Raw genomic sequence first — 22,979 nt, forward strand, 5'->3', positions numbered from 1 at the left:
ATAGATTACTGACCCGGGGATACATATACCATACATGGAGGAAGCATACATGTCACGCACCACTTCAGGTGCACCATACTTTGGACCCAGGGTCCTAGATCAAACCGTTGGAGATCATGCGTTAAATAGATCTATTAAATTTTCTATTCTGTATACTTCTGATCAATATCAGTTAAAGGAAATTATTAGCAAACATTGGGATATTCTCCTGGTTGATGATGACTTGAAACGCATTGTGGGGGAGACACCAAGTTTCCTATTTCAGAATAAGAGCAACCTAAAGCGATTGCTTTGTCACCCCAGACATGATAGGATTATGAAGAACACTGGTCACACTAAACCCTGTGGTCACTGCAACTTCTGTTCATTTATTGATAGCAGTGAGGTGTTTATACACCCGGATTTACACACCATTTTCTCCATCAAGGCAGATGCAGATTGTATGACACCTAATGTGGTGTATTTAGCTACTTGTCAGGCATGCCCGAGTTTCTATGTTGGTAAAACTAACTGGCCATTAAGGGATAGAATGAGAGAGCATATTTACCACATGAGAAAGGGCACTTTACACAATGCCTTAGCAAAACATATAACCACCAATGACAGTGATCATACTTTCTTGTTCCTGGTCCTAGAGATAATTGTTGTGAATAAGAGGGGTGGTAATACTATGAATCTTACTGAATCTAAGGAGACTGACTGGATCATTCATTTGAAAGCTGATAGGGGGCATGGGTTGAATGATAGAGCTTCTATAAAACCTAAGCTGAGACAATGCAGGCACATAAAATGAACTATCATTTATTTGTATATGTTCTTGATTATGTATTTTATCAATATTAACTTATAAGAATGTTTATTTATATGTTTTTAGATCACTATGCAAGTTTTATATATTTTTGTCTTACTTTACATTAACATGTTTATATATGGGAGAGTTCTTTAAATTCTTCAGCATTGCTTTTAATTGTTTAAATTGTTTTAATTGATTAATTGAGCTGCTTATATAAGGGGAGGTCTACTGTGACTTTTATACAAGGATCTGAAGAAGCTGTAATGGTGAAAGCACTCATCCGTATGTTATAAGTGCACATTCTTGGAATTAAATTTGGAGTTTTCTTCTTACTTCTGCTGTACTCCGCTTCCTTTGTGACTTACATTATATCTACCTCATGGAACTATAGCGTTTGCTTGCTGAGCAGTGGATTTTACTTTACTTTATGTCATACATGTAATTGCAGTGGATATGTGCATGGACCACACACACAACACATATGTACATAGCATAGCTTTTGCTGTCCTCCATGCAGACAAGTGGCTACAGCAATCATACGCACGCAAATAAAATGTGGGTCCATGGCTGTTGAATGCTAACAGTACATGAGGCAGCAATGTTGACCGAGGACACATTCCCTCTGTACTAGTTACCCATGACACCCATCATATCATACAACAGTCCATGTGTTATATGTGTCAACACACATGTCCACCAATTGCAATGCATACAAACATGGCTACATGACAGGCATGTAGGACCAACACACATGTACAATCTGTAGTGTGCATGCAGCTACCATGCATGTGCAGTAGCTGATGTAAGTAACTCATCTGTGCCTAACTACAACATGCAGTTGCAATGCAGCCCCATCATTGACACCTATATATGGTGACATACTGACAGTATGGTAGGATGTACAGCAGGTATGGATGGATGTGTGTACATAAAGTGGTGATCAACCTGTGTAGATGGATGTTTGCCGGGGACGGCTCACAGGTGTGTCACACGCCATCCTACCATTACATGTGCAAACAGTATGCTATGTTACCGTTACTTGACCGTGGAGACATAAAGCCTACACAGCGGTCAGGTGTTACCGACAGTACATCATTTGACACCTGTAACACTTACATCCTCCCGTGTGCATATAGCAGCACAATTGCCGAAGGTAGCGTTGGTACACATAATGCGGCCAATACTGCTGCATGCCTGTCAGACGTATCATCATATAGCAGGTGTATCATTCACAGTACTGCCATGTGTGTTTGCTTGTGTGACCATATATGCCACGTATGGTGGGGAATACATCTCAATTGTTACACACCTCTGTACACTGTTGTAGAGATCTGTACATACTGCAGTGTGAAAAGCATGATGTAGGCAGGTGTGGTGTGTGTATCACACACATCAGCTATCCATATGTGTATGACATTTGTGGTCTCCACAGTGTGTGTGTGTATGTAGGTGTGTATGGCTGTCTGGTGCATGGAGTGAGGGTGTATGCTACCATACAGAACACACAGGATTCCTAAACCCTCATGGTGATGCAGTCCACTACCCTGTTGATGCTATCAGTCTTAGCCACACTGGCTACCTGTGCATGTTCTTTCTCTGTGTCACGTCATGTGGGTTCACAGTACTGTGACGGTGATGACCACATAGGCAAGGGTCCTCACCTCAAGACTATGAGGTGTGCGTTATAGTGTTGTTGACCCCGTGAGTGTGAGCATGTTCCTGTAATGTGACAGGGTATTACTGCTACACAGTGAGGCCTCAGGCTATCAAGTGGCCTTTATCATTATCATTGGCCAGACTGCTGTGTACAACCCCTGCACCATGTCAACATACCTGTGATGTGACCTGGTATGGATGTCACGTATCTAGCCACTGTAGCCTATTAAACTGCCCACATGCTTCTGGATCAGTATATGTGTAGACATCTGTGTTATGTTAGACTTTCCAACAGTCAGGCTGAGGCTACGTATAGCATGCTGATATTGCCATATGTGCCTGTGAGTACTCCACAGTTACACATGGGGGACTGCAAACAGTGCTACCTGTAGGCACATGCAAGTAGACCATAAGGAGGAAACCAGGGCATCGTGCCTGTGAGTACTCCACAGTTACACATGGGAGACTGCAAACAGTGCTACGTGTAGGCACATGCAAGTAGACCATAAGGAGGGAACCAGGGCATCATTACCAACATGCTGTTACTGTTGTTACCAAAACACATACTGTGAACATATAACAATGCATGCTAAACCTGTACTACATGGTATGTCTGGTGCGTGTCAACAGTACACAACCAATGTAATATACACGTCTCTCACTATTCACACACAACTAATGTAATATACACTTCTCTCACTATTCTTACACAACTAATGTAATATACACTTCTCACTATTCTGTTCACCCTGTGCATCAGACCATTTGAGCATGTCCCTGCACCAATGGTGTGGATGGCAGGGATGTGGCACAGGCTTCATCATATGCACAGGGTGATAATGTTTGCCAGGGGCATAGGCTGCACCAATGGATGACATCATGTGTGTGGGTAAGGGACAGTGATATGATTGGACATGTCTGTTCAGTATGCATGTGGGTGTTGTGGAGCCCTACAGATGTCTTTGTTGTGTGCGTGTATGTGTGCACACAGTTCTGCTTTTTGTGAGGCCTACACGGGGTATTATTGACAGCTCCAGATTGTACAGACCAGGTTGTACAGCTCACTGTATCCGGACATGGCCACATGACCTGTGCCTGCCAGGGGTTGCAAGGGCACTACCAGGCAGAGGTATAGCTTGGCTACTGTCCGACGACACATGTCCACTGGAACCGTGTCCCCACTGAGAACATCCAGGGCCACGTCCACGTGGCCTGCTGTGACCTGGTGTGGACAGCGCAGCAACAGCTGCACTGCTGTTGCTACCAGCACTATGGCAGTGGTTATGTGAGGTGGCACGCTCACGTTGACCTGCACTAGGTGGTGTAGCTGGCCTACATCCACGTGGCCTACGCCTCACTCCTACCAGATGTTCCAGCACAGACAGCTCATGCTCATGGATTGCCATGCCACGGTCAAGGATTCCAACCATGTCATCCAATTGCCTGTCCAGAACATCAGCAATCTGCTGTTGAGCATTTGCCAATGCCTGGATGTTGTCATTTAGGGTACGGATAGCAGCCCTCTGCAGCCTCTGCCCTTCTCTGTTCTGCTGTTCAGCATGTGCCTGTACCGCCATTACAGTCTGGAACATACGTCTGGTGATATCAGCTGCTACGCTCTGTCCTGCAGGTGCATGTCTGCCAGAGGTCCTCCTACGAGCAGCACCGGCCACATGTCTGTGTGGCACATCTGCAGTCATTACACTGACACCATGGTGTGTAGACACACCTTCTGTAGCCACCACACGTTCCTGTTCCACACTAACAGATGCTGACTGTCCTTCCTCTATGGCCACTGGTGATGCGGTATGTGTTGGCAGCAGAACTGTGTGTGGGGAAGAGGGGGACATAGCTGGGATGGCAACCATTGGCACAGATTCAGCCCCTGACAACCCTGCCTGTACCTCATGCATATGTTCATCATTGCTAGTATCTGTGGGGACACTAACATCAGATGGACCACAGGAGGGTAACACACCTACATCACCTGTGAATCCAAAGAAAGACTCTAAATTACAATAGACACACACAGACACACACAGACACACACACAGACACACACACACACACACACACACACACACACACACACACACACACACACACACACACACACAGACACACACACACAGACACACCATGCATGTAATTTGACAGATGGCATGCAGCATGCCTGTGATACAGCAGAGGGCATGCAGCTCAGACATTAATTGTGTTAGTAAGCATACCTCCCTGGGGTGCACACTACAGCAAGCAGGTGTCATATCAGTAGCCATGCAGTTCACACAATCATGGTAGTATGCATGCATCCCCGTGATACACCATGTGGACCAGAACAGGATAACAGTACACATGGCTGACATGACCTTGACATGTAATCTGCTGATGTGTGCATTAACATGCATACATGTCTGACACAATGGTGTCCTGACACATGTACAGCATTGTAATGGGCATCACATTGCGGTGTTGTCTGTATGCCCTACAGATAGAATGCATGTTTAGCAAATGTGCATGAGCATGGAAGGGTAGTGTGAGCTATCTACATTGCTATACAGTGTGAAGTACAGACACTGGGCCATTGCATGGCATCATGAGGCATCTATATTGCTGTACAATGCATAATATGTACACATTGCATAGCCATAACTGCATGCATACCCATGACATAACTGTGGATTGTGACCCACAATGCTGAGGTGTATACACACCAAACCATGCTGTGTCAAGTGACAGGTCACTGGAGGACCTACAGATGACACCCCTGCACAACAACTACAGGGTCTTAGCTGCCTGGCAACCATGTCCACACATAGCAGACATGTCACTTCACCATTTCCCACATGACATTGATGTACCACACACACGAGGTGCACAGCTAATGGTGATGTCCTACAGCAGCAAGGGAAATGTACAGTATCTGTGGCCTGATGTGGTGTCAATGTCTGAGGAAGCTGTACAGGTGACTACTGTCATGCTATGACACAGTCGTGATGTTCAACAGATCTTATATGGTAGACGTCAGTGACACCTCCACTAGCTGTGCACAGGCTTTTAGGATGTCCAGTGTACCACATCAACTGTATAATCAGTCAACTAAGGGTATAATTGGACCATGTGTGGACAATGTGCAACAGGGTGTATAAACATCACATCTACTGTGTGGCTATGTATCTCTGGCCATCCTCCATGGCCATGTGTGCACATGTGTTGGCCAAATGTGTGTGATGGCCATCTATCTCACATGTCTGTGTTGTCCCATATGACATACACCCATAGATGTCAGATATGTCACCATCCACAGGGCTATGCAGACAACGGGTTGTATGTTTGGTATGTGGGGTATGGGTCATGGGATAGTGTGACGATATTGCAGCCAGAACACTACATGTCTGGGACATGTCAGATGACACATCACAATGTGTGCACCCAATGCAGGGGCATATAACACGATGGTGACACCTGTGGGCTGCCCATATCACAGCTCAATGTGTGGTACTGTTTGCGTACCACACGTTGTTCCAATGCATACTACATATGCCTCCATTGTAGAACACCTCCACCGTTGTATGCACAGCTGACCACACATGTAGCAATGACAACTACTGTGGTTTCAAGTCGGTGTATGATTTCATTTGTATATATTGCACATGGGTTGCCTGTGTGAATGATGGGTGATGTGACCTGTATATCATGACTGGAATGAACATCAAGTGTGCAACTGTTAACTGGCCACATGGCAAATAGATCTATGCTTTAACATGCCTGATACTGATGACAGTCTCACCTGCAACAGACTAATGTCTGTGCGGCACGCCAGAGGTACCTGTATAGGGGTGACACAGCAGTATGAACATTATCCATGACTGTATGACAGCCACAGGGTGCACTGTGCATGTTAACACATTCGCCTGTATAATAGCATATAGTATGCACATGTGTGCATACACAGGGTAGCATACTGTAGTATGCAGCATGTGTGTCCACATACCTTGCATATGTTGTTACTTTACATAATGTACAGTGACACATGCAACTAAATGGGATATAATAGCCATATGTGCAGTACTGACTTACCAGGCAACTCCAGGCTCATTGGTTGGGAGACAACCACCTCCACGATGGCAGCTAGTGTGTGTGGATGCTGTTCTGAGGATTTCCCCAGACTGGCCAGTAGCTCCTTGGTGTGTGTAAGTGGGGGCTGGGTTGGTGGCCCACCACCTGTTCCACCTTGTTCCCTGGTGATTGCAGTGGCAAGCTGTTTTGCATGTCGTATCAAGTCCGTGCACTGTCTGCGCACCTGCTGGTAAGTGCAGTTATGGCCACCCACATCATTCACCCTCCTGCGTAGATCCTGCCACAGGTTGTCCCGCTGCTTGGCATGCTGTGGCACATGGCTGAACAACACCTTGTAGTTCTCATGGAGGTATGGAATGAGGACATCATCCTCCTGGCGGCTGTACGCTGGAAGGCATGTACGAGGCATTATCTGTAAGACATAATGATGGTGACAGGTCACAGTTTCAGAGATGTACAGAGATACTGCTGCACATATATTTCTATGACATATAGTACATCTGCACAGTTATCTTTGCAAATCATCATGACACTGACACGACTGACGTGTTTGTGTCACACACATGTAACACCCGTTATGCATTGGATATCATCACCATATATGTGTGTCACCTCATTACAGTGTTCATATTCCATGTGAATGCTGTCTTGATGTGGGCATGTCTATTTGCCTGCACTGGTGTTCTTACCTATCTGCACATGCCTGGATGTGTCCATGGTAATGCTGTTGACCTTGATGCTGTGTATATGTCACATATCAACACAGACACATCCTTAATGGACTTGAGTAGTGACAATGCACACATACACATGGACACCTGTACATGCATGTGTTTTGCCATATACATCTACACAGCACTGTACAGCTGTTCAACATCCTGCCATGGATCGCCTGTGTTGCACATGTGATAGACATGGGACAATGGCTAGTCGGACATCATTCGCAGGGATGGTTATCAACCATAGCATGTATGGACAAGGTTTCTTAGCTGTAACAGACAGCCATTATGCCACCACGAGGTGCATCAGTGCCACATTAATGATCCAGACAGTTGATACTACATCTACCATGCGGCCATCACACCATGTATCACTGGGATGACATGTGCAGCTTTGATGGACAGGGTTGCATGGTTTGGCGGGAGTATGTCACATGTATGGCACAGGGATCTGTCCAGCATGTGGCAATCCTAGTATTAGGATGGTGGCTGTCCATGACGTATGTCTTATAGATCAGGATATGGACATGTAGCATGTCCATCATCATGGTGTAGCAAATGTCTTTATGCAAGGTAGACAGCATGCTGCATAGTGGAGGTGAGGATTGTGAAGGCTGGTATCACCCATCCACGCATGGCCATTACCCCTTAAAGGTGATATGTGATCCAATATTGGTCACCCCAGTGCTGTATATGCCTGTCCAATGATCTCCATGCTCATGGATGGCACCCTGTCATGACATGGATACCTCGTATGACTACCAAAGGGGCCCTGAGATGTCACGAAGGCAGGGAGGTGTACTGCACAGCACCATCCCTTACACAGTGTCCATAATGTTGACCACAGCCTAGGTGGTAGTTAATGGGTACAGGGATGTTCATCTATCAGTGACAATGCTGATATCATCCATCAGAATGTGCACATATGTCACACCTCACCCACACAGCCCATTCTGTATGTTGTTCACAACATTGACACAGCTATTCCTCATAGGTCATGGCCATTCACATCCTTACATACATAGATGCCTAACATTTGTCTGTGTGGTATGGGCTACAATGAGGATGAAGTACAACACATTAACCCTGTTCTACTGTAGCTGGCACTGGTGTGATATGCACATGTCACTCTGGCACCTTTTGTAGTTGTAAGTCTGTCAACAGGCCACTGGTAGAACACACCTGTGACATACAAAGGTATTTGTAATTAAACATCCGTACTGTCTTGTACATCTGTACTGCTAACATCTACAGTGATAATGGTTCATGGACATGCACACCATACTCGGCAGGGTTATAGTGCGGTGCCACCCATTATGACTGTCGTCACCACTTGTGGGTTGATATTATTGTATGGTTATGCTAGGCACTTGTTCAGAACTTGTGAGCATGTCATGAGCTACTGATTAATATAGCACCCATTCCACACCTTTTCGCACAGGTACACTGGCTGTCCTAAAATTTCCAGCTTGCTTATGGTACAACAACTGTTGTACAAATGTAACGCACATATCCTGTGAGACATGGTTGTATATACAGGCATGTTCAACTGTCATGTACCAGTGCTACTGCCTGTTTATATGATGGATATGTTGTACATGTGCCAATAGAGCAATTGTCTCATGTACACATTCAATGCTTACCTCCCAACATACGACACTACAGCCTGTGGGGGATGCACTTATGCAGCCCTGCTGGGGGTAATGCTGTCACCAACCCTGACTGCACCTGACAGTCATGTGGGAATGAGTAACATTCGCAACACACCCCACTCATCACATAATCTCACATGATCTCCACCACAGGCCACACATACGAGGACAACTTGTGCAGTATCTCTCCATATTCTGTGTAGGCACCGGAGGCAGCCCCCATCACAGAACACAACATCACCAACTTATAGCCCACAGACTCATGTGTGCCCATCACATACAGCCAAAAGGGTGTTATAACATACACAACACACTAGTCATAGGTGACTCTGTAGGCGGTCACACTGCAGTTCCACACAGCAGGCTACACAAGGCGATAGTCACTTACATCTTGCTGTCGGGTAACTGGTTCTGCAACATAACCTATGCACCCATGCCACACCTCACCAGGTACGATGTGACTGTCATTCTCCATGTTAGTGTGACTGCCCTGAGATGCCACTTCACAGACTATGTGTGCAGGGACATGCAATAGCTCACCAGTCTTGTAGCCCTGAAGGTGTGGGCCTAACCCTGGGGAGCATTATGCATTCATCCGGACCCGATACTGCTGTACAATGACTGATTGTGTCACTTCAACAGTTGCCTATGCTTCTGCTGTCATTCCACAGGCATCTGGTATCTGTCCGCTTTGACTGACCTGGTCAAACACAATGCTTTGGCACAGATGATCTGCACCTGTCAGCCCTGGGAGTACAGATCACATGTAAGGCTCTTGCTGCTTCTATACTGCCTGTCTTGCACAGTTTCCAATAACAGTCACCGGCAGAACGGGAACTGGCAAGCAAGACATGGGGTCATGTGACACAATGCTTGAATATTCCTCTGTGATGCACACAGGCAAGGCACACTTTATAATGCACCACTCCAATATCTCTGCAGTGACTGGGACCTGCCTCTAGGCTCTGCAGAGCACACCTGCAATGACAGGTTATAGACAGACCATACCTTTCAGGCACATACCTGGACTGGCACACCCACAGCTGAGGTGTTCCCATATCCCACTATGTTGTACACACATCCTGGCTAGTTACTTAGCACAATGCATCAGAGGTGCTCCACGTGCAACTAACTGTGTCCGGAACTGCTATATACATTGTAACAAGCTACAGATTCAACAACATACCCCACAGTTACCAGACCTCATTTGTTGGTGTACTGGACAGTAGGGCTCAGACAGCTACTACTGATGTGTGACTGACACTACCCCACACTTAACTGGGATAGCCACTCATGCACCGACACATCCATGAGTCATAACCTCCACTCGGCTGGATCAACCCATACACACCACCTCCAAGACCAACATTAACCTTGACATGAACACTACCAACATATGACTGGTGTTCCACACCTGGGGTTATCCCCACATTGGTGGATTCTGAACATATGCTAATCAACCTTGTTAGCCACATCCCAGCACCACACCCTTCACGGCATACACAGTATATGAGTACTACAACACCTACTACAGACGTCTTATGACAGCAGTTGTTAACGTCATGACACCCGTGCAGATGGACAATGCACATACAAATGCTGAAACATACCCCAGTGCACTTCATTAGCATGTACACGACTGCATGGATCATGCTATTCCACACAGAGCCATGATGGTACACACCAGATAACAGACGCCACTCTGGTGGTCAAGTTCCAAGGACATAATGTACAACAACAGGTGGAGGCTGTTGCACAGTGGTGCCCAATCCCATGGGTGGGGTAGCTCACTGGTCAGCCTCGGTAGGGCCACGGGATCCCTCATCACATACTCCAAGACTAGCTACGTAAACATTACTGTGACACATTCCAGGGTGTACCACAAGGCATTATGGTGGTATGTCAGTAGTCGATGGCAACACCCACATCTGCTCTCACATACAACAGTCACTCAGGAACATTACAGACCCAAGTGATGTTGGCAACATGCTGGTGGATGGATTCAATGCTAACATTACACCCTCTCACTCACTACAGGGCCACAATCCATGCAGGAACATTGCGGTGTCCCTGCGGTCACACCTACACAGTATTAATCTGCACTCTATATGTCCTGGGACACTGGCCCCATGTCACCTTCCAAAGTCCCAGGCTGTGATGTCCACAAACCTCTGAATGACATGTCTCCACACTAGGCCACCATATTCAGTAATAGCATTGTATCAGACATTGTGGCCCCTGAATGGCACACAGCAACATTTGTCACACTCCACACAGGTGGCACCACAATGCATGAGTGGGACTATAGTCCTACATACCTGACTGGACTGTTCTGCACGGCTATGGGGCACATCATCAAGGACGTCATTCACAGAGACATTGTTGTTGTTCTTTGATGCCACCCGGTTGGACTTGTTAGGGCCAGAGCATGTCCCCTAAACCTGGTGGACTCCTTTCATACAGTTACCAGGGTAGTTGATGATGGTACGGGAGTCCACACATCCTACATTGTCCTCTCATTGCCTTTCAGCACCGTTCTCCATTCTGGTATTGACAACATACACATCCACCTGCATTTCGTAGCCTATGTCTCAGGATGTTATGCAACGTGGCTCATGGACAGGACACACACAATGAGGGTAGCATACCATAGTACCTACTGCATTTCAGTTACATTTGGCATACCACAGTCCTCAGTCATTGGGCCCCTCATGTTCAGTATATGCTTCCCTGAGGTACAGGCTAGCACAGAGGGACTTTCCCTGCCTAGCTTTACAACCCCCTGCATACAAAGCACCATGATTGATCCACCAGCTGATAGTGACTCCATCCATATGGGTGTCACTGTGACAGATACCTGATATGAATATCATGGACTCAAGCTGCATGACACAAGGTGCATGAACATCACCTTTGCATTACACCATTCACCCACTGACTATCACATAGGTGGTAGTCCCTTACATACATGTCACATTGTACACATCTGTAGTACACACGTATGTCAAACTCACTCCTGTGGTTACCATATTGCCACTGTGGTGTGGATATCCTTCTACGTGGCCACACTTATCTGCACTGTGTGTGTAGCTTGTACATAGGCACCCATTGCACCTCTGAACTCCAGACTTCTACACACATTCAAGGGTACACCACCCCATTTAGGGTGTACCTTACACAACAGCTACAGCTTTACATACCACACCATTAACACGCCATGACATTTATTGAGCTCCGACAGTTAAAGTATGTGGCTGAACTACGGACACAATGTCTGTACACATTTGCATACTACATACTCAGGGGTGAATTCTGCTGAACAGACAGGGCCCATGTCCACAACAATATTAATGGATATACTCCACATACGAGACATAAGCAAAAGCCACTGTGAGCAACATGCTCATGGATATGTGCACACATGCAACAATGAGTGGGATGTGCTTGAGGGTTACATTCCCAAACCAGACAATCACCATGCTTTGGAACATGAGTCCTATGTACATCACGCAGGGACACTCAGTATCACTGTTCATGTGATACCTCCCTTGGTGGATGGGAGGCACATGTACGCCAGGGATCACTGCAGTGGCTGTACTGTGCAGAGGTGTAGGTAACACATGGCTCTGCTGTTCACAGGACACTACCCTAGAGAGGTGCCACTGGTGTGAACACTGTAGTTGTGCTTACACATAGACTTGCCAGACTTCATAGTACCCCACTATGAACCTGTGAAGCTATTACATGTCCTTTGTGCATGGTTACTTGGTAGCCCTTCCATTTAGATTAGCTATCATGCTATTGCAATGTCACGTGCCTACAAGCCATATGTATCCTGTTATTGTACATGCCAATAGACGATACCTTTGGTATGCATGATATGCCTGTTATGCTGTGTAGAATATCTGACATATCTACCTACAATACTATACATTACACATATTTCACATAGTATCCCATAATGCAAAGCATACTTGCACAGCGGGACCACCTTAGACATGTCATTGTCGTTATATTCCCATACGCATGCCTACTGTGACAGTATATCAACATATACTATCCCCTGCTATGGCACGTACTTGTTGGACATACCCTACCACTGACAGTGGGTTGTATGGAATTGTTCTGTTAAGCCCTCATGTAGCATCCCTTGTGGTGTCTGTGATGTGTACCTTGTGGCCCACTGCTGGACGCACAGTTTCTACATGCGTTAGTATGCTCAGCAGGACATCACTACATAAATACCTTTTCCCACTTTATGCATTGCGGACACTTTTAATTAATGCAAACCAGGCTATACATACAGTAAATAATTAATAAAAAAACGTGCTATACATAAACTTACATACCGAGTGTTCTACATACCTTGTTATTGCTACGGACTTTCGTCTCTATCTCTCTCACACTGCTTAAACAGGTATTTTGTATGAGCATATGGTTTGAATGTCTGGCAAGTCATCCTTATATACGTCGATATCTGTAACATGTGGTTTCCTCCCGCCAATTGATGTTCCTGAGTGACTAATTACTTGCATATCAGCTGTGCAGCTACTCCATTCACCAATTACGCGGCAACAGTGGGGTATAATTGAATTCTCCACTTGGGCATTGCCCATTTGCCCTACCTTCGGGGAGACGGCCTGTATTGTGTTTTGTTATGTGTAATTTCAACTGCTATGCATAGAGACAATTATACTTTGGATTCATGTCCCCCATGGATTGTGTGTGACAGCTAGAGTATGGGGTTCAATATGTGGGTGTACCTGTCATCCCAACGTCTGATAACGGACTATTGCAAACAAAACCTGTAACATCGCTGTTTGTTCCATTATATAACAGCTGCAATTTTGCATGGCGCCTTTAACTGTGTCTCTCACAAGGTATATTGATGGTTCTGCAGATGTAATTGACTGACTGGATGTTTGTGCTGTTATTACAGTCTGTATTGCTATAGTTTCTAGTGTGGGGGATGTTGGTGGGTGTGTGTAGCATATACAGGTTTATGGGGCTTGCATTTCTACATATTCCATATATATGTGCGTGGGCTCCGTCCCTAATTAAAGAGCTATCAGTTAGTAGACTTATGTTATGGGATTGTACATTGGGCCATTGTTAATTGGTTTCTATATAGTATGCAGGTGAGGTTGATACTTCCATACTTCCGGAATTGCAGCGATAAGTAAAGGGATATGTCTAAATGACAGCTATCCTTTGTATTTCTGTCCCAGATATTTGCAGTCATTGCAGTTGTGTTGGTAACAGAACCTCTTTGCCATGGATTGCTACCTTTTCTTATGGCCATTGTTGGACACTTGCGGGACGCACAGCAGTGTTTGCAGGCCAACACATAGCCATGGTCAGTACACAGGTTAGCACATACTTTTATCCTCAATATATACCTATTGTGGGACTTTGGCTACTTATCATATTGCATGTAACATTTACGTTTCTTACATACAGGCATAACTATTTAATGCAACTATTACATTATATATGGGACATATTAATGTCCTACAATCAAGGACATTTGCCCTTTGTAATGTTTTATGTCAGGACACACCTGCCCAGGGAGGGGCTGTCCCTCCTAATGTGGGACAGGTGGTAACCGTATGCCTACGGCTAGCTATACCCACACCTACCATAATGATCTACCTCCGAGTTGGCACTAACAGACACATGATGCGGACACACACACACACATTACAGTCACACGGAGACGCACACGGCACCCTCAACACACACATACACAGACTACGGCATTCACAAACACAGTTGAACACAGTACCTACGTGGACCGCAACACCGGCAGCGGTAACTAAATGTCCCTTCATATCATCATACTATTACTCGCGGTTGTACTGTTCCGGTACTGTGTTCTTTCAGTCTTTCAGCCTCGTGGTTACGCATGTCAGTATGTTACACATTCCATAGTTGGCGGTATCCTATTTATTTGTACCTCCAAGGTGTTATGAATGTTGTTGACCTATCTGTATATACTTGCAGATATCGCTGAATCCGTATATCACTCTATCGCCCTTTCTATCTGTATTTTATATATATATATATATATATATATATATATATATATATATATATATATGTGTGTGTGTATATATATGTATATATATATATATATATATATATATATATATATATATATATATATATATATATATATATATATTTATATATATATATATATATCTGATGGGGAAAGTGACAGGCAAGCTACACCTTTCATTGTGTACTTGTTGGTGTATACTGTTTCTTGGACTCCGCATGTTTGTGTCTGTACCTGTCACATTACACACCTGCTGTAGGTTAGGGTTACCAGCTGTCCCACTCTGTGAGGGACAGTCCCTCTTTGGGCAGTTGTGTCCTGCAAAATATTTGTAAACATGGCAAATGTTCTGAGATTTTAGAACATCCTTATTTCCTATAGTTTATGTAATAGTTGCATAAAACAGTTATTCTGTATCTGAACCACCTATATGTTCTAGAAGCAGAATAAGTAAGTAAACATTACAAGAATGAGCTTTTATCTAGGCAAAACAGTGAAGTCCTGAATTTTGTACTGGCCAGGTGTATGTGTCGGCCTGCAGACATCTGATGTATGTCCTACATTGGTCATCTGAAGAGGTGGCAACCCTACCATAGGTACATCTTGGCTAGCAATAGTGTTAGGTGATTCTATACATGATTGCATGTTCTACTCCTTGCAGTGGTCGTTTTACCCTTCAGAGCAGGCGCTATTAGTACAGGGGTGAATAATGCTGGTTTCACCAGTTCTGGACATCATTGACCGTGATTTGCGCAATATTCGGAGAAGCTTATCCCTGTTTCGCGCATATCCATATAGTCATATTTAAACGTCGCTTACCAGCAGTGGGCAATACATATTCCCGCTAACGTGTGCTACACATATGATCTGATGACCTGCATCCGACATGCATTACTCGTGCCTTCGGGATTACGTTACATCTCTTGCAGGATGTGGGACTGGGAACATGCATGATGGTCACTGCATTTAACACATAGCCATCTGGGATTTGTACACGTGTTATGTAGTTTTGTACGTGGAGTATACTACGGCTGTTACTCCATACTGCACTCACATGGGTAACTCAGTTAGTTTACATATTGATGAGTCCAGTTAATGGTATGTCCATGTGATGTTTACTGGATGTGCTCCAGCATTGGGTATGTAGATCACACTGAGCCACACACGATACTGTGCTACACCTTCAAACGACCATAGGTGGAGCATGCTGGGGTGACGAATACCTGTCATGGGTACACCCCATGCCTTGACACAACATCTATGATTATATTATGTGGAGCCCCTCATTAATGCAGCAGGGACTCCGTGCTGAGTGTGTGCAGAACAGTGCTTACACACATGTGCTCCCACAATAGCATCTGCTCCATTAAGCGATAGTTGGTTACTCGATGTTGTGGCAACAGCGGACACTGTTTGCCCCGTTTGGTGTATGGCCTCTGACAATCAGCCGTGTACCTACCGATGTACCTGGGAACCTATACACACAGCACCACCATATGCTGATAGGCGCATGTACTGTTCAGGTGTTGACATTCCGTGTTCCAATAGCTGTTGTGTGTACAATGTTTGAGGGCTGCCTATGTAGGATTCACACAGTGGGCCACCTATACATTACAATTTACAGGTGGTCATGTTTGTGTGCCATCCATTTTACTGTGTGTGCAGGTGGAGTGGTGTGTCAGTCCGTAGCGGCCTACACTGTCAGAGTATGTGCTATATGTTCCCTCTTTGCCAAGGCATAGGCATATTGGGCATGCCTCCATCTGCCTACTGGGGCTGGCACAGTGTGTTCATGGTCTGAATCCCTCTGTGCCTGTGATGGCCTTGGCAATTGCGGTGGGCTATGAGGGCCTTCACCATTTTGTCCCTGCTGCAGCTGATTCCACAGGATCATATTATGTAGCATGGCACATACTATGACGATGTGGGCACACATGCCTGGAGAGTAATGCAAGGCTCCACCAGATGTGTCCAAGCACCGGAACCATGATTTCAGCATGCTGAACACACGCTCTATGATGATTCTGGTTTGTGCATGTGCCTCATTATGGCGTTCTTGCATGGGTGTGTGTGCATTTCTGATGGGAGTCATCATCCATGGCTCCAGTGCATAGCCAGCATCCCCCACAAGGTGGCCATGTGGGATGTCCTCCCTGACAAATACCTGATACAGCTGTGAGGCATGCCAGATATGGGAGTCATGGTGGCTTCCAGGGCTGCCAGCACACACATCCATGACAATGCCATGGGCATTGCACACGACCTGGCAGTTGAGGTAGTGGAATCCCTTGCGGTTTATGTAGCGCCTACCATGCTCACCGGGTGGTGACTTGATTTGTATGTGCATGCAGTCTATCGCACCCAGTACCTCCGGGTAGTGTGCCACACGGTAGAAGTGATGCATATTGCTGGCCAACTCCTTCTGAGTTTGGGGGAAGTATATATGCTCATTGGCATGTGGTAACATGGCATCCAGGAACTGGTGTAGTACCCTGGATGCTGATGCCTGTGAGATCCCCATTATATCTCCAATTGGCCTTTGAAAGGTACCTGTGGCTAGTATTCGCAAGCTTACACATACCTTCGTGTCCACTGGGATGGGTTCCCCTCTGTTGTTTCTGGTTCTCAGGTGTGGCCGGCACAGCTCCACTATTTGCTGTAAGATGTCCCTATCCACCCTGTAATGCTGTACTATCTCCAGATTATGTAGCCCCTGGTAGGTTACCCTTGGTCTGAACACTCTTCTCCTCCTCCGGGGCCTGTGGTGGTTGTGGGCATCATCCTCCACAACACCATCAGTCTCTAACACATGCTGATGAATCACAGCTATGGCAGCTCCCAACATGTACATTTTAAAAGTTCCCCGTGTGTTTACAACTATGGTGCAGTGTTTGGGAATACACAGGTGTGTGTAGGGTGCTTTCACACTTTATACTATTGTGCTGTGAACACCGATGATGTCATAGGGTGTGTATGTATGATCGTAGCTACAGGGTATCTTATGTGTTTTACTACCGGAACTACTATTGTGGTGCCTTTGGTGTTGAATTACATATGGCTGCCGTGGATTACCTCTTGACCTTCCCTTTACATTTCTGCACATTCCACCTACCATTTTCTGGAATGCATCCAGCAGCCTGCATTTATTTGTACTTTCCTAGACCTGGCGTATCTTGCGTAATGTGTGCTATTGCCAGTCTACTTTTGGTTTGCTTTGCTCTGCTATGACAGATCTCCTATCTTTGCAATCCAATGCCTCCCCTCCTTTCTTTGCATTTCAATGCCTCCCCTATCCTGTTTTGCAGGTTTCTGTGAGCAGACTTGTCAGCTGCCATCGATTGGCCGCCGTGAGGTGATTGGTGTTGATTGCTCATTAGTACTCCAATTACCCTACTTCAGCATTTCCTTCTTTTCTTCCCCTGACCTTCCTGTCTGTGCTATTGTTTGTGGATTGTGCATCCACTTACTGGGTTTCAGGCATGTTTTCATCCCCGTACACATGCGCTTTTCAGCACCATGTGTGCTCTCAGCTAAACAATTCTATACCTTCCTCCCCACCCCTGTCCTGCAGCTTTGCTTAGCAACGGCCAGGCCAGATTTGCATTGCTCCAATGTGCTTACTGCTACGGTGACACACCCCTCTGCTGATGTCATGTATCTCCTCTGAGCCACTCCTCGGTGTTATAGTGCTGCGCCATATGGTACAACCTTCATCCGGCGGTACATTTGCGATTCAGTATTATCTGCCTCATTTGCATGGCATTGACTACTAATTCATAGCTACCACACCAAACACTGTCGCAGGCCCTTAGCAACCCTTGCACCTTGGTTGTGGTGTTCCATGCCTGCCATTGTGTATTATGGTGTAAACATGATTTGTATTACATTGCGATTTTATGACATTTTTATATAATTTCTTTATGTTCCAGTTTGCGCACACATGCCCTGCGGTTGTACTGTGCGTTACTGCGGACATGACATTAAATGTTGTTTTTTAGGTGTTGTGCATCTTTTCTTATGCCATTGGCTGTGTATTTCGCCATTGGCATATGTTAACTTTGTAATACATGAGTCTGGTCTGCTTCCATAGCTTTAATGTTCTGTTTGGGAAAATGTAAACCGTGTTTTTTTGGTTTACATTTCCGTGGGCTTACACTACACCTGCACCACTTCATGAATCACTTTCTGCCTTCATTTGCATGGTGCGACACTGCGCATGGGGTGATTAGCATACCTATGCTGAGGGCTGCGCAGTTCTGGCGTATGCCAGTAGTGCACGTGGCATTGGATCGTACCTGAGTCGCTCAATGGCCATATTTGGCATTATTCTGCCTACGCTACCTGCGCCTGGCGCAAGCTTCATTAATCCTGGAGATTCTGTACACCATCTTATTTGAAAGGGGCTAGATGTCTTTTACGTTTATTATATGACTTTGTATGATAACAAAATATTTAAAAGTCTGTAGCTTCTATACTCTGATCAAACACCACTGGGGCATGAAGTCTCTATGACACTTATTTGGCACATATAATTGACTGTGTATATGTACTCACTTTACTGAGATTTGTTTAAAAAACACATTTTGTATGGATATTTTAAGTACAAGCTTCTAGTAGAGCAAATCTGAGAAAATTTGCCCAGTGCTAAGCCCCTTTTCTATACACCATAATGTATTCAAAAGTTGATACTATACAAATGCTTTTTTGATGACTGGGTTTTCAGAGATGGCAGAGGCTGATGATTTCCTTAACCAAATCCACATCACCCATATGAGTATTAAGTTCAAATATGTGATGCTTAAACAAATGTTTCATACATTAATGTACTATTTTTCAGGAAAAATATAATATCAAGAGTTCCTTAATTAGGTGACAAAAAATTGGAAAAGTAACTCCCCTGTCTATTTTAACAATGAATTTTTTTATTTAACAAAGTCATTGTGTGATAAAGAAATTGCAAGTTTTAAGAGTTCCTTAATTAGGATGTAATTGACTGGTCACACATTCCCGACATTCACTAGCACTTAGCAGAGATACTGCATGAAACCCCTTTCCCCTTAGGATAATATGTTCAAAGCACATAGGATTTGCACCAAAAATATAACAAACTGATTATACAATGTCTCCCTATTAATATTCAAAAATGTGCACGCTGATTGGCCAGCCCAACCAGCGTGCCCGTTGTAAACCCCACAATATACCAACGGAAAAAGGTCCAGTCACCCGGACTTTTTTCCTTTGGAATAAACAGCCCCAAAACCTTTTTTTTTTTACAAAAAAAAAAAAGGACAGAAAACGGAGCAACGGAGACTTTCTTTTCTCCATTGCTTCTGTTTCAAAGCCTTGATGTACTGGGTATGTGTGGGAACGCAAGTCCCATATGCATGCGCAGTACATCAAAACTCAGTTGCAGTATACCACAACCGCCGGAAGAACAGCAATCCGCTGTTATACAAAGACATTATTTAAGAAAAGTAAGTATTTTTTTTTTAAAATAATGTCATTCTATAATAGCAATAACCGACTCCTTGGTTGTGGTATATTGAAGATTTACCAATGGTTGCCTTTGTTCAGTTACTTGGGCTTTGCCCTCATGATTAAACCACACCAACCGTGGGTAAATCTTCAATATACCACACCACATTGCCAGTTATTGCTTAATTATCAAATAGGGCTAGAATTCAATGCTGCTGAATAAAGCCACATCATATGACTGCCTTGACAAAAAAAAAAAAAAGAAAAAGAAAAAGAAACAGCACGCACTTATTGAAAATTCCTGTTGTCAAAATCCTCTGGCCTTTTTACTTGGAAGATGCATATTTTCTCACCAGATATGCTTAGTATATCAGTAAATTAGTAGCCATGAAAAGAAAATATTCACACTTCTACTTAATATGATGCAATGAGCACAATAATAAATCACTGTGTCAAGGTTCCTTACAGAAATTCTAATAATCTACAACATTAGTTTAATACATCCTAGGAGATTTCAATCTCAAAACAGTGTAGAAACTTCTAGAAAGCAAGAATATTTAATTTCAGAGCTGCTTAGTATGCCAGCATGTGTTATCAAAATCTATGCACACCATTAACAGAGAAATATTTTTTTCCACCATTCCAAATATATCTTAATGCAAATGAGTAATCTATGCATTAATTTGACCTCTGTCAACATTTTGTATAGGAAAATCAAACAGGAAAGTCCGGGTTAGGTTTTTGGAGCACACAAATCATTTCAGGAATGATAGTTTTGCCAGTCATTTACCAAACAGTTCAGGCAGGAACATGAATATGATGAAAACTTGTTACACATTGAAAGCTTTACTGAATATCTAAGGGATGTAGGACCATAATACTTCATTAAGATTGATGCTATTTTTCCAGTGGATGCAATTAACAGTTTGTCCCAAGTATTTTTATTTATTAATTTTTTTAAACAGCATTGATTATGTTTTCTGTGGAAAATCTTTTGAATTAACATAGTTTGTTTTTCAATTTTATTTAAATATCTACTGTCTGTTCTATGTAACAGAGTGATTGTTGCTTTGTTAACTGTTCTCTTACTAGAGATAGTATTTATAAAGAAATATAGCTGAGGTGATAGTGTATCAGATTTCAGTTCTGGTGCTCTAATAAAATATTTATTTTAATTTATGCAGTAAGCTTAAATGTGTATGTTTGTTTTATATATACATTTGGTCAACTTATTCTATCTTTGTTAGTCTGGGTCAGGAGTTGAATATCATTGCTTACCACTAATTTCAGTTTCCATGTAGAAACAAGGTTTGGAACAGATTGTTTTGTCCTGGGACATCTTCAAGTGGGGCTAAATACATAGAATAGCAGGAATTAAGAGGATAAGGGGAGGATAGGGTTAAATGAGATGGAGGGATATTTTGGAGGAAATGAGGTAAGGGTAGGCAGGGGCTTAAAGGACTTTGTCAATTGTAACTGAGGAAGGAGTCACATTTTTGGCGTGAACTTGCTATGACAAAATTTACATCCGAGACGACCTCCACGTATTCAGAGAATAGGTAGTTTTGGGTACAGGAGGCTTAGTGGTATTTGGTGAATGATGTACTTTTAAGTTTTGCCTTTTTATGTTATTTTTTTTATATTTCCTTCTCATTCATGACTGTGGCCTCGTTTGAGTGTTGGGACTGCTGGTGGGAGTATGGATTCGGATCATCCTTCTCACCAATACAGACATTGCAGAATGTCTGCTTATTTGCATCCATTTTGGTCACTTTCTCATGAAATTGCTCATTTTCAGGCACGTATGAGAGAACTTGAAGTCACTAAATGGTGACAAGATAATTGAGATTCAGACATCATATCCTAGAAAATGTGTAATAGCACAGGACTGGGGAGCCTAGCGACTATCCAGTTACAAGAGTGATACTTAAAATGTGTCCCTGTTTAGGGCCGGTTCCCTTTGAAATTTTGTCCAGGCTTCATTCCTCAAGGACAGCATTTCAGCATGCATGTGGCCTGAGTAACGTTCATTGGACAGTTCTTGTTGCACACTCTCTGGTTGGCAGGATCCTTACCACAGAGTGGTTTCAATCCAAACCTTTCAGCTGTATAGTTTTTTGCAGAGTGTCTTGTTTTTGCTTTGCAATTTTGGTCTGTTCCTCATAAAATTTGTGATTTCTGGCAAATCACTGGAATGTTCTGAAGACTGACATCATTAAATAATAACAGACATTTATGTTTCAGACTTTATATCCTTCCAAAAGGTGTGCCATGACAATTTTTTATTCTAGCAAATTTCTAAGTCTATAAGAGCTATATTTAAAATATGTCCCTATTTTGGGCCTTTGGCCCCCATTCGGTGAGGCTTTGTCCAGAATTTGTACTAAGAGGTTGAGAGGTATGCTTCAATCTACAGATCACTTAGAGTGGTTAATTCTGGGGGGAGCTTGGCATAAAGGTAAAGTGTTTATTCTACAAATGCAATGTGCAGGGTTTGATTAGCACAATGAGGGTTTTGCCTTGGCATCCCCTCCCCTTGACTGACA

The sequence above is a fragment of the Protopterus annectens genome, chromosome 2.part0 (assembly GCF_019279795.1).
Source record: "Protopterus annectens isolate FY-2018-M chromosome 2.part0, PAN1.0, whole genome shotgun sequence".
NCBI lineage: Eukaryota > Metazoa > Chordata > Ceratodontiformes > Protopteridae > Protopterus > Protopterus annectens.